We start from the raw sequence: 12,918 nt of genomic DNA on the forward strand, positions 1-12,918 counted from the left end.
TCCACTATATATTTTATTTTTAAGATTTTAAATTTTATATCTTTAAAAAGCTTATTTATAAATGCTAGTTTAGAGTACGTGCGTACATAATATTGTAACTGAAACAATCATTAATAGCATTATAAAAATGTAACAAGAATTCATCCTACAAAAGATTTTATCAAAATCCTAGATAGAAAATTATATTCTTACAAACTATGTGAAAAAGTACAATACTAAAATTCATGTATAGAGTCTCAAATAATGTATTGCGTTTTTCTTTTTTCTTTGTCATAAATTTGATAAACTACATATTTATAAAAGAATGCAAAGAAACAATTGTTACATAACAAGAATCAAAATGAATAGCTAAAATAATTTGTATCATTCAAAACTAATCGTTGCATGAAAGTATAATTTTTACAATAAATATTTAAAAAATCGAACTTGTTACATGACAAGAATCAGAATAAATAACCACAATAATTTACAACATTCAAAACAAAAAATCATTGCGTGAAATTAAGATTTTATAATAAAAATAAAGAGAGAGGACGTGCCTACGCTGAGAAGACAGTTAATTAAGACAACCAAGAATAGTTGAAGTTCGTTGAAGAAAATTATTTAGAAATAAGTAATATAATATGTAATTCTTCTTTGAAAAATACACGACATACTAAATATATAATAAATTCTACACCTAATAAATTCTACACTTAAAAGAATTCTGCATTTAAAAGAAAAATTAACTAAACTCCTAATATTAAAAATAGATATTTAATTTTCCTATAATTTAGACTTATTCCTGTATATCTTATTAGTTTAAAAGTCCTTATTTTTCACTGTGTAAGCCTAATGAATTCTACAAATTAAATATTTTTCACGCTTGTTTAGGTTTTTTTTCCCGCCCACTTTCAAAAAATTTATTAGATTTAGGACTCCTCTTCCTCAAGTTTATTAGGACAATGAAACTCCACTGCAAATTAATTTTTTTTATTATTCGTGTTTCATATTTGAGTAATTCTTGAACTTTAACTATAATAGGATAATATAGTTTAATAAGAAAAGATTTAAAAAGTAAAATTTTAGTCAATATTAAGTAATAAAAATATTAACAGTTCTTATCTATTACAAATAAATCGAGATTTATGTCATGATCCAACCCATCGGGCCGTGCGGGCATCCACTCTATGACCTAAGTAGGAGAACCCTTAATTTCTTATATGAAATAAAAATTGCGGAAGTTACAGAAAATTTAAATAATAAATCAAGAAGTTCTATTACGCCAACAATAAGTCACAACTCAAGTTTTATACAAGACTCTGTTTAAAATCCTCCAAGGATGCTAGTCTAAATAGATACAATAGCTCTACTGAAAAGGACATAAGATAAATGAAAAGACACAGCTCCAACCACAATGAAGGAAAAGTTGGAGCTGTCAGGGGATCATCGTCGCGTTCACCTAGGGAACTCCACTGACCCTGCAATCAGACTATGCCAAGTGGCATAGCAAGAGTAGTATCAGTACAAACAACACGTACTAGTAGGCATCATCGATCAATCTGATATCCACCGCATAATATATATAGAAGAAAATAAGAGAGATCATAAACAATTAAGCTTTATAAACTTGTCCACCTTAACCTGCTAATAAAACTCATTACTCCCACCCTTATAGTCTTCACCTCTCTACTAACCACGGATTCAGTACCAACTGCGATTTACGAACTTTAGACCTGTGGGTTACAGGCCCATTTACCTTACAAAATAATGACCTAGCCATCTCATAATCACACCTCATAACTAACTCTGATTCTTATGCCACAGCTATTACTATCATTATCACCTGATCGAAGCTCCATGAGAACAACTCCCTACCAACAAGCTACCTCCCCTATTAAGCTCGAAGACATAGAATATCCCGTGTATCACAACCTGGCATCACAAGTTTTTACGTTCTTACTCCCGAATAAGCCTATGCTGACTCTCATTTCTCAACTATTAACACCCATAGCATCGACTTGGTTCTTTTATAAAATCTTACTCTTTAGTTCATTAACAGCTACACTCACTATTCCACAATTAACATATATCATTAGTTCCTCTCATGGGACCATTCACACACAGACTTGGCCCTCAAAGAGGACCTAAACTCAGTCATATATGTGTCAGAATGTGACATCCGATCCAAAAAATATGTCTGAATGTGACACCCGATCCATTAATGTGTTGGAACGTGACACCCGATCCAAAAACATGTTAAAATGTGACACCCGATCCTCTCAACCATAAAATTCACATTTACAATTTATTTAGGCAAACAGAATAATACACAAATAATAACTCAGGTCTTGCACTAACTCATCAAGGTTATTAACCCCCTAAGGTTTATCACAATTCTTCTCATATTTTCTATCAATGTACATACAATTATGGCATTTACAAATACACAAGTCCAAATGCGACAATACCACTGCCAATTTCCCCCAAATCATTACACAACTTTCTTACTCAGGTCACTTCAAGTTAGACCACTGATAACACATGAATTTCTATCCGTGACAGGTGACCCAGAATCTAATTATGCAACCTCTCATTAAATCCCTATTTATACTACGCAATGGGTATAGATTCAACTATTCAGCTAAGAGAAGCCTAGCTTACCTAGGCGTCAAGCAGTAGTGGAGAGATACATCGGCTCCAATCCTTGGTTCCAGATGTTAAACGGGCAAGAAAAGCTTGAAATCTACTGGTTGGAATTCCTCCAGGGCTGAGATTCCTTATCCCCTCCTTCCCAAGTCTTGAGCAGCCTTTTTGGGGGGGTTTTGTAGTAACCCTCTCCCTCAACTTACCCTTTGGAAGAAATGGGAAAATAAGAAAATCACAACTTTAGTTTTGTCCCACGATTTCCTGCTCTGACTGCAGGAATCTCGCTGGAATGGCCCCACTGTGGCGGGACTATCCCGCTCTGGCGGGATAATAGGGCCCAATTGAGTTATTTTTCTTGCGATTTCTTCTGCTCTTAATTAACGGCGGTTCGGATCGTTATAATTTAATAATGATAACTTTAATTAATTTCAAAATCATATATTCTAATTTAGTTAGGATATTTTATTATTTTAAATATTATTGATGTAATAATAATTTAAGAAAGAATGTTTAATAAAGGGTAAAAAATTCGATCAGCATTTTAAGGGTCTTAATGCTTTTAATATAGTATAGATTATTTGAATGATTTAATAATTTAAAAAATTAGTTATATTTATAATGTACGAAACCTAAACTCTTTAAATAAAGGTGAAATGCATATATCGCTGTCTCATTATTATAACTTATGTGACATGATCCACCAACAGAGCAAGTAGAAGAAGAAAAGGGAAGGATGACGATAGTTAATGATTACTTCAAAGACTTTTAAACCCTAATAAAATCCCTCAAAAAAAAGAGTAAAAGGAGAAAAAAAAAGAATGAAAATAACAGATTTTTTTCATGATAATTGGATCCTAATTAATTGTATTTTGATAGCTAGTGTAGCTTATGGTTGATTCAGACAGATTCCTAATTTTAAATGGGAAAGTGAAAAGTATTACTTCCTCATTCCAAAATACGTGTATTCCTTATTAAAAATATTTATTTCAAAATACTCAACATTTTAATAGTTGAAGACAAAATTGATCAAATATATATATATATATATATATATATATATATATATATATATATTATTAATAATAATTTTAAATAAAATTAAAATAGTTAAAATTACGATCAAACGCGAATGTTAGATCATTGAAGCAGAGCCAATGAATATACACTTGTTTAACTTTTTGTATGAATTGGAAAATATTTTTAAAAATAAATAATTTTCTAATTATTGATTACTAGAAAATATATTTCAAAGAAAAATATTTGTCCCTAGAAGTAGGCAAGTACTTTCCTTGTCATGATCGATCCAAGCTCACGAGTCACGGGTACGTATTATTTATTTTTGTTCAGTATAGGTTTTAAGGAATTATCTTTTGGACTATGTTATTATTGAGCTCATAGACATATGTATTATGTTAACTTGGGTTATGCCTTATAAACCTCTTTACTTTCTTTTGTTTTTCTGATATGAAATTCACATGATATATCAATTGCATTTTTCTTTAAAAATTTGTCAATCTAGAGGCCTATCACTTCTTTTTTGTGTTCTGCCCTCCGTTATGAACGTGACATGCCTCATCTTTGGATAGAACTCAAAAGTCATATCTGTTACAATTATCTCAATTCTTAACTTCATATTACAGTTTTAGCCAATACATATTTTCATCTGTAATGATCCGATTTGCCATTTTTGGAAATTTGCATGGAATGACAATTTTATCCCTTTTGATATTTTTTCCGAGTCATTTCTAACTGGTTTATGAAATTTGATTCGAATTTTGAATAAAAAGTTGTGATGTGTGGAAATTTTAGAATTATGAAAGACTTAAATTGTTAAAAAGTGATTTTTGGTGTCTTTTCGAGTTTCGAGTTTCGGAATGGAATTCTGTCGATTCCATTAGTCTCAGAATATGGAAATTGGACTAAGAAAATTGTCGGTTTCAAATTTAGAGTCCCTTTGCGGATTTGAGGTCCTAAGTTGAAATTTGTTGAGATTTTAGCCTTTTGGTTGACTTTAGTCAACATTCGGAGTTTGGATGCTCGGATCAAATTTTGGATAGTTATGTTGGATTTAAGGGATGATTTTAGGCCAATAGGAGGTCTTGGTTGAATTTTCAGAGGTCCCGAGTTTGTTTTGGCCTGTTTAGACGTTATGTTTGTTTGTTGCGACTTTTACAAGTTTCAGATCAAATAAACCTTGAATTCGTGTTTTGATGGATCCATTAATTTTGAAATGTCAAATTTAATTGGGTATCATATCTGGTTTGTGTACTTGGGGTTTCGAACGAATTCCGAGGGTCTATTCGGTAGTTTAAGAGTTGGCTATTGGTTGCTGATATCTGGGGTACCTCGCGTTAGATGGAGACTGTTCGCTTTCGCGAGGTACAGGCTGCGTTTGCAATGGGTCGACCCCCGGACCTTCATTTTCGCGAGTGTGTGGCCGCTTTCGCGACCTTCGCTTTAGTGAAGGTTGGGTCGCAAAAGCGAGAGGCCAGTTATTTTTGGGGTTTGCTTAAACGCATTATGAGTCGAGATCACGATGATCGCGTAAGCGACCCTGGATTAGCGAAAGCGAGATCTGAGAAGGCTTTGGTCTGAAACTTTGAGGTTTAACCTCATCTCTCCCATTTTAAGTTTGGAAAACAATTGAAGGCGATTTTGAAGTGGCTTTTTGTAGTGAATCTTTTGGGTAAGTGTTTGTAACCCAAAATCTTCAATTCTCCATTATCAATGGTGATTTTAACATAAAAACTTTGGATTTTTGATTGTCAAAATAAGAGGTTTTCAAGAATTTGAGTTTACAAAGTAAACTGGTGATTTTGTGTTGAATACAACACCGTTTTTGAAATGGATTTCAAATATTTTGGGTAACCTATTAACAATTTCCATATTCAAACCTTATTTTTGGAATTGAGTTTTTGAGTCGAATTGACCCATTTATTCAAATTATGTGTTATGGTGTTGTTAGTTCCTAAATCTCATTGTGATAACTTGTTTGAATAGATTGTGTTGATTTGGCTACCGTTCTGAAGGGGAAGGCTCAAGTCTTGGATTGATTAAGGCAAATGAATCTCTAAGACTTTGTAAATCTTGTAGAATCTTGAAACCTCCTTGTTGTATATGTTGGGGGTAATGTGAGCAAGGTGATGGGTTAACTACTCAAATTGATTAATCTGAATTGTAGATTGCGGTTAAAGAAAAAGGCAATGTGTTGAGAAGTGTGAATTTTTGTGATGTTGATATTGATGTGGTAGTTGAAGAAATGTTTTGATAGTTTTGTTGTGGTTGTAAATTACTTGAACTTGTCATTCTCTCATTATTGTGCGAACACACCTATTTGCACCAATTCTAAAACACTGTGATGAAATATACTATTTTGATGCTGAGGTCATTGCCGATGAATGTTATTGATGTCGAGGTCATTGCAGGCGAGTGTTATGAATACCGAAATTATTGTCGGCAAGTGTTATCAATACCGAGGTCATTATCGACAAATGTTATTGATGCCGAGATCATTGCCGGCAAGTGTTATTGATGTAGAGGTCTTTGCCGGGAGTACACAGAACTAGAGGTGTTTTCCATGATTCCCGTTTAATAATTGTACATGATAATCTTGATATCTATGTTTGATGATTCTTGATACTTGTGATTGATAAATGTGATACTTGTAAATAGTGAGATGTAATGATTGGACTGTGATTATAAAACTTGTGAACTGTGCATTATGAATATTTAGGTTGGGTTGATTTCTATGCAAGTTGTAGTTATGATGGTTCAATTTGGATGGAAGAAATTCTCGTATTCTATCTAGATTTACCTTGTTTTATTGGGTTACTTGATGAGTACCGTGTTGTTGTTACTCACTCCTTACTTCTACACTTGTAAAGGTTTCAAGCCCAGATCCGCGTATTAGTTTCTCTTCATCTTCTTCTGAGGCTTATTGAGGTGACATTGAGAGGTAGTTGCTTGTCATCCCGACGGACCCTCTTGTTTCTTTACCTATGGTTTGTTCTATTTGAGAAACAAAAACATTAAGACCTGTATTTATCTTTCAATCCTGTAATTATTTTAGCGGCTTGTGCACGTGACAATAAGATTTTGGGTATTTGAGAATGACTAAATTTTTCGCGCTTATGTTACTATTATTATTGGCCCATTTCCAAATATCTTCTTTTTTGTTGGGTTTTGGTTAACTTGTTTTGATGAGAAAAAATTAGTGTCATCATCACGTTCATTTTCGGATCATGACATCATTCATATTCAACACTGCAAATTTTTATCAAGACTCTATTTTTGAAAAAATATTTTACACATCTCCAATCAAATATCAAAAAATAACTTTCATCGTATTGAATGGACCCTAAAATTAAAAGGGAAAAGTAGGGGAATAAACTAAGTCGCTATCTCTTTTAGGATTCTAACTTAGCTTATACGTTTATAAGTTAAAAATTTATAAACCTATCCAAATGGACTCAAAATATTTAGCCTATCCATAGTGATTGCATACATAATAAGTTCAAAATTGGCAACTGAATATCACTGGGTGCAATTGCATTTCAGAGTCATTATGTTAAGTGTAAAATTGGGTTTTAATTAGGAAAACAAGAATTCTTGATTCTTCATTGACAATTATTATTATTATTTCATATAACGTTTGGCTTAGTTGGTTACATCAGAATTTAACACTTCGATTGTTTAGAGAAGATTCTTGGATTGAATTCATCAGGGTCACAACGAAAGTGAGTTTTCATAATGTAATTGTCACTATTTGTATATTTTAATTTGGGTGATCTATTCATGACTAATGTTAGTTTGAATAAAACTAAATGGAGGTCTGATGATCGAGTGATAAGACGGAGGACTACAAAATTCTTTTATCCCCAGCTCAAAATTCAAATGTCGGCTGATAAAAAAAAACAAACAAACTAGAAATCGATCACTTAATTATTTTCTTTCATGTCCTAAATTGCTTGCGTATCTTAGTGTTAGAAAAAAAAGGCATGATGTTAACACAATATATCGGTGTGTCCACATTTTCTTCTTTTAATTTCCCCCATATATAAGGTTTCTTGTTTTTTCTTAAGTAGCCCCACAAACCAAAAATGTTTGTTGATGGAAGTTTTTGCCCCTTAGCCATATATATATATTACAGTTATGGATGTGTTTGGTATGACGGAAAATATTAATTATGGAAAGTATCTTTTATTTTAAATATTATATTTTATGAAAAATAAATAAATTTCTTACTTATATTTTGATATTTGGTAAATAATCAAAATAATACTATCTCAAGAACTAACATTTATATGTAATTTAAAAAACACTATTGGGTAGGAATAAGGGCAGGGGTGGGTGGTCAATAGTGACTGGGGTAGGGTTTGGGGCATTGAGGGCAGAGGGGAAGCTAGTAACGGCTCAAGGGTTTATCAAACACTCTTCGCAGAAATATTGTATTTTTTACATATGGTTGAAATTATTTTTTATGTATATATATTAAATGTTGAACTCTGTTCGACTTCTTCGTATGATTGCTTTTTCATATTTTGAATTATCTTAATGAAAATTTTGGCTCCGTCACTAATTGAGGAGTCTAGAGGAGACAATGAACTTGGAATGCATATTTATGAAGCCGGTTTTCCCTATTCTCTGCAGAAAAGTCATTTTTTGTTAGTTTTAAAAGTTTGTTTATTGAGAAAATACATTCCAAATATTTTAACCAACTAAACGTAAAAACTAAAAACATTTCACAAAACATATTTTCCTCTTTCTTTTGAGCTAAGGGTCTATTAGAAACAGTTTTATACTATAAATTTAGGTAGAGGTACAATCTACCCTCTCTATATCTCATTTATTTAAATTATACTGAATATGTTATTATTTCGTAAAACATATTTTCCTCCCTACCAAACGCACCCCTTGTTTCTTATTGATTCATGCTGAAGAAGCCTTTATATATATATATATATATATATATATATATATATATGCAATCAAATAAAATTTGAGGGGAAAATTAGGTCATTCAGTTACTTCATTTTTCACTATTCAATTCATAGCCAATCTGTGTGATACTAATAATAACCATTATAATGTATCATGATTCACTGCTGTCGTCTAAATGAAAACAACTTGACCATTTAGGTGTTGCTGCTAAGGAAAATATATTTCATGGAAAAGTTTTTTTTTAGGAATAAATGGGTATTTTCTATTTGATTTTTTTGTCTTCGGTAAATAAGTAAAAGATATTTAATCTAAAAGAGTAAGTATATATTCTAGACAAATATTATGGGGCTGAGGATGGAGTGGTGGGGATGGAATTAATAAAAAATACTCTTTGTTATTGTACATAATAATTGCCGCTAAAAAACTGTTTTTACTATAGTGTATACTCCCAATTAAAAAAAAAAACTACTATTAAAGAAAAGCATCAATATATCTTTGGAATTGATTGTTTGATAGTAGTCCTATAACGGATATCTATAATTGGCTAGCACCAAAATATGTGAATTAATGTCAATCACCAAATTTCATATATTTGTATAATAGTAGTTTCTATGGCTAAGATAAGAAAGGCATCAATCTATTTGCAATTGGAATATTTAGATGTAACCAAATGTTTATTGTGTGTGCATGGATCCTAATATATATATATATTCCTCCATGTAAAGGTAGAACAACTGCAATCTCCAAACATATGCTGTAAATTAATTAATATTTCTAAATTTTGTAGGACCAAAGGACTGTTGGTTGTAGTCATAAAAAGAATATGCGTAAATTACTGATTTAACAGTTTGTTTGGATGGTTGTAACCTATCGTTTCATAACGTATTTTATTGTATTATATTATACATTATTTTGATAAATATAATATTTAGATAGGTTATATCATTCTTCATTGTTAATTACATAATGTCATACATTAATTTTATTTTTATGACAAGAAAAACCCACAATCGCTATCCTTTGGGTGCGCACAAGGTAACACCTCCGTTCCTATGCAATAGTTCGCAAACCACACAAGAGAGGTAACCCCTATTAGGTAAGTCTGGTGCGACGAGCTCGACCCAAAAGGCAAACCCCTTGCTTTCGCTGGCAAAGGATTTCGAACTTGTGACTTCCAACATGAAAGTCCCAAACCCAAACTACTGGGTCGATAAACCTATAATATTATAAAAAACAATAGAATACGACGTAGAAGAAAAACCTAAATGAGAAGAAGAAAAAAAGGTAACGATAGATTAGCCGAATCACTGAATTTCAGACATCAAATAATTATATTTTAAAAAATAGACTCTTGTAAATTAGTTTGTTTACATATGGTTCGAATAAAATTAGGTATCTAGACACTCAAAAGTGCACGAGTTGAGTCAAGACCAAATTTGATCTGAATATCACCTGGTAACGATATGTAGTCTCTATATAGTATATATTCTTACAATATATATATATATATATATATATATATATATTCTCATTTAGTGTTCGATATCCATATTAAATATGATTAGTTTAAATTTGCATCGCGTAGAACTCATTCGGGGGAAGTATTCTCGATCAAGAATTATTTATACCCAAAGTTCAAAATCGATATCTTCCATAATTAAGAAAAACACCCCATCCGTTGTACCACATCCTTTGATGATTATAATAATTCTTGGTCTCAATATGGATACTATGGTATAAATTGAACTTTTTTCAATTTAAACACTATTCTTTGTGTATTTTCTTTCTTTAAATTTGGCTCACTGCTTTTTTTTTGTGTGTGTGTCTATTACATGTCATCCAGCTCTCATTTTTGTTCCCATCACATGCATTTTGAGCTCTTGTTTGAATCACTTATTTTTCTTGTAATTTACATCATTAAACTGCATGATATATATGTTGATGTTTATTCATTTAATTAACTTTTCAACACACTTCCTCAAGTATTTATTTATAGTTATACTAAACGCATGAAAATATGTTACCTAGAATGGGTGGCAATGGAATTTTATTATGTTGATCATTTTCATTCGCTGAGAAGTAATTATGTTTTGAGAGGTTTTTTTATGAATCAATTCAGACTATATATACAGCTCAAATTGGCCTACAATATCTAGTGATCTTGAAAATGATAGTCTTAAACTTTGACCCGTACCTTTAAGGTCAAACGACAAAACTTGTTGATCTTGAAGTTTTATTCATGAAAAAAGCGGGATCAAAAATTTAAAACCACCTGCATTCAGAACCATAATCACCCTTTTGGATGCCTAAAATAAGCCGCCCAAGATCTATCTTTAGCCCTTAGGCCAACGTGTCTAAATTTGGACCGACTATATGTTATATTTTCATTGGTTAACTTTCATATCTTTATAGTTTATACACATCTAATAATATGTGCTGGACAATAAACACCTTATATATAGTCTGAGCAAAGGATTCCTTTGACGTACGATCGTGTTAAAGTCTAATTTCTATGACTTTTTGGCTGAATTACTCATATATAACTACATATTTATAATATAGGCATGATCGAAAAACTGTAACAGAAAAAAGAAGCAAGAAGAATTTTAATATGCTAATTGATTGGCAGGAGGCATCAAATTTTATTCCTTTGCATGGCTGTTGATACGCATAATCCACATGAAAAGAACATCAAAAAATATAGGGGAAAGGTGAAAAAGAAGAAAAGTAGGAAATTATTCTTTTCATCAAACGCTTATTCATTGATTTAGGCAATTTCTTATCTTTTTTTCCAATTTATTTACCAAGCTATATATATATATATCTTAATTTGGGGATAATGTATTATCTCTTCCACCCTAAAAATGGAAAATATCTTGATTCATTGTAAATTTAAAGAATCATTTTGTGTTATGAAGAAAGAACAATATGCCTTTGCCAAATAAATTTTCGTCTTGTTACACCAAAAGTAATTTTCATCTTGTCACCAATTCTTCAATGTAGAAAGGATACAATCAACCCGTGGAATGTCACTTACGGAATTTATTTTTCTTACTTTCATTAGAAAAGTTATTTTCCTCATTTTTAAAGAACTTATTTTCTTACCAACAAAAAAAACTCATTTTTTTACGAAACAAACAGAAAAAAAATAATTTAAAAAATTTTACTCCAAACACACCCTTACTAGATGCTTTCTATATAGAGTGTAAAAAGCATGTTGGACAAATAAAAAGAAAAATAAAGAGAGTAACAGATGCAATACAAGTCAAAAGGCTATATAAAAATTAAAAACAAACCTTATGGATTAATACCTGACTCTCTTCCACCGTATGTAAATTTTGTTTGTTTGTTTTTTATCTCCATAAGTGTGTTGAAGAAAACCCCTAATAAATAAAGTTTTTTGCTCCAAAATTTAGAGTCTAGCTTATTTTTATCATTTAGCTGTAAATTAAGTGTTTATAAACACTTTAATTTTTTAAATTTATTCAAACACTTAAAATAAGTCAATCGAAACAGTTTCGTAATCAGATATCCATAGACGGCTTTAAGAAGAGTGACACCATCTTTAAGGTCATCATGATCATAGTGCAAGTGACGTGCAAGAATAATGAGTGAGTTGTAAATGAATTGAGTTTTATTTTACTCACCACATTTCAAATTAACTTGGATTTTAGATGGTTTTTTAATTAAACATAAGAAGAAGAAAAAAAGGAGGGTCAAATTGATGAATTGATCGATAGAATGAATTAGAGTTTTGTAGCGTATGAGTGCAATTGAGTTGTTTTTTTAGTCCTGTTAATTAGTATCAGAGTTAATCATGAAACGAGTATGAGAATGACGGTGTGATGACATGAGGCTTGTCTTAGTGTCTTTGCTCGTCTACGGGTCGATTTACTATAATTGTGCATAACTTTGAAATGGCATACACAAAAAGAAACATGTGGATTTTAATGGTCATAAATACTTAATTGATGTAGGTTACACATAATTTCTCCTGAACTAAAAAGTATTGAACCAATTTACATGAAAGAGATTATGCTAAGGATGAAAACTAAATTTTTGACAAAATTGCAAAGTACATTCTTTTTTCTGTTCCAATTTAAAACTCACGAAATTTTTAATTTTGACAAATTCAAAAATTAAGATGCAAACTTTTAATATTATTACAGAATTTTCGTATTTTGCATGTCCATTCCCAATATGGGAAATAATGGGCCGGGGGGGAAAAGAGTAGAGGCATTATAATTTATTTATTTTTTAAAAAATAGTAATATATATAGGAAGGCCATATTTTAAAGAGACAGAGATGGTTTCTTTTTTAGGAAATTGATCAATCTATAAATAGATAAC

This window comes from Solanum dulcamara, chromosome 5 (genome assembly GCF_947179165.1).
Source record: "Solanum dulcamara chromosome 5, daSolDulc1.2, whole genome shotgun sequence".
Classification (NCBI taxonomy): Eukaryota; Viridiplantae; Streptophyta; class Magnoliopsida; order Solanales; family Solanaceae; genus Solanum; species Solanum dulcamara.